This window comes from Orycteropus afer, unplaced genomic scaffold, assembly GCF_000298275.1.
Source record: "Orycteropus afer afer isolate SDZICR_OR568_19922 unplaced genomic scaffold, OryAfe1.0 scaffold00045, whole genome shotgun sequence".
Taxonomy (NCBI): Eukaryota; Metazoa; Chordata; class Mammalia; order Tubulidentata; family Orycteropodidae; genus Orycteropus; species Orycteropus afer.
In genome coordinates this window covers 1,611,442-1,613,822 of record NW_006921632.1, presented here as the reverse complement: position 1 = coordinate 1,613,822, position 2,381 = coordinate 1,611,442, and positions in this window count along the sequence as shown.

Here is a 2,381-nt window from a genome sequence, read left to right as displayed (position 1 = left end):
TACCTTCCAACATGAATCAATGTCTTTGCCAGCCAGGAAACCCATGGAGCGTCTATGCCCAGAGCTTTTATTGATTTCAGCCATGATTGATTGGATCAGCCTCCCCTCCCCTGAGACCAGCTGATATCAGACTACATTGTGGTCAGGCCACCTCCCTCCCATTAGTTCAAACCTCTGGGTATGGTCCAGAGGTAAATTTCAAAGATTTAGAGTTATTTCTCAGGAACTAAAAACAAAGACCAAATTACTTTAGGTAATTCTTTACCTCACAGAACTCTTGTAAAAAATCAATTGATCATAGGTGTATAGGTTTATATTTGGACTTTAATTCATTTCCATTGATCTATATATCTATCCTTTGTTTTAATTATACTCTCCTTGAGAATGGGGGACCATCATTTCTTATACCTCTTTTTCCACTCTCTCCACTCTTACTTTCTTCACTAACTCCTCCCATCACCACTGAAATACTCACTGTTTTCCCAACATTGAAACTTCCTCTGCCTACTCCTTCTGTCTCACCTCTCATTCACTTCTACCCACCAACTTTTGGCTTCTGCAACTCCCCAAAGTCTTCTCTTGTCTGCCCCCAGAAACTCATGTGCAAACTCAAAACATCCAGAACTCATCTCTCCAGCTTTTCCCCAACCTGCTTCTCCTCTAGTGCTCCCCATCTCAGTGAAGAGCACCAGGCTCAATCTACAAACCTGCTCCTCCGTCTCCCTCAATTCCACAGCCAACCATCCTCCAAGTCCTCTCAAGGCTGCTATTTGATACCCTCAGAATCCATCACTATGATGCTGCCACCACATACCATGCATGCTGTCCTGACATGATTCATTCATGCATTTATCCCACAAGAATTTGGAGAGCCCACCCTTTGCAGCATTGACCTTGACTCATGTTCACATTTCAACTCAGGCAACTATCCCACTTGACACTTGATATTGCTCATCCTAATACCAAAAATTGACCTGGGCTTTACCCTTCATCTCTGCCTCACCTCCTAAACTGCTGGGGGGGGGGCGTTGGTTGCTCCTCCTCATTTCCATCTCTGGCTTCTATTGCTCTCATCCTTACCTGCCAGTAGGGTCTGTCAGTGGCAATGATGAGGAGGAGTCATGGTGGTTATGAAGGTGTGCTAGTGGCAGAAGCAATGATGAGGAAACTGTTTGAGATGAAGTTGGAAGTGATGGTGACTCTATTAGAAGTTCCCTGTTGTTAGGTGCATCAAATCTGTTCCGACTCATAGCGACCCCATACACAACAGAATGCAGCTCCACCCAGTCCTGCGCCATCCTCACAATCATTGCTGTGTTGGAGCCCATTATTGCAGCCACTGTGTCAGTCCATCTCATTTAGGGTCTTCCTCTTTTTTGCTGACCTTCTACTTTACCAAGCATGATGCCCTTCTCTAGGGACTGATAATATATCCAAAGTACATGAGACAAAGTCTGCCACCCTCACTTCTAAGGAGCATTCTGGCTGTAGTTCTTCTTAGACAGATTTGTTTGTTTTTCTGGCAGTCCGTGGTATATTCAATATTCTTTGCCAACACCATAACTCAAATGCATCAATTCTTCCCATTCTTCCCTATTCATTGTCCAGCTTTCACATGCATATGAGGTTAATGAAATTATCATGGCTTAGGTCAGATACACCTTAGTCCTCAAAGTAACATCTTTGATTTTTAGCACTTAAAGAGGTCTTTTGCAGCAGATTTGCCCAGTGCAATACATCGTTTGATTTCTTGACTGCTGCTTCCATGGGCATTGATTACGGATCCAAGTAAAATGAAATCCTTGACAGCTTCCATATTTTCTACACATATCATGATGATGCTTATTTGTCCAGTTGTGAGGATTTTTGTTTTTTATGTCAATTTGTAATCTATACTGAAGGCTGTGGTCTTTGATCTTCATCAGTAAGTGCTTCAAGTGCTCTTCACTTTCAGCAAGTAAGGTTGTGTCATCTGCATATCACAGGTTGTTAATGAGTCTTCCTCCAATCCTGACGGCACATTCTTCTTCATATAGTCCAGGTTTTCAGATTATTTGCTCAGCTAACAGATTGAACAAGTATGGTGAAGGATCCAACCCTTACACACATCTTTCCTGATTTTAAATCATGCAGTATCCCATTGTTCTGTTTGAACAACTGCCTCTTGGTCTATATAGGTTCCTCGTGAGCACAATTAAGTGTTATTAAATTCCCATTCTTCACAATGTGTGGTAGTTATGTTTGTGTGTCAGCTTGGCTGGGCAGCTGGTGGTACTTATTCCCCATGATGAGACTGGCAATCAACTCCATGGTGGGATTTACCACAAGCAGTTGAGTAGCTGCCTTTGGGATGTGGTCTGTTTCCTGTATTTAAGGAGAAA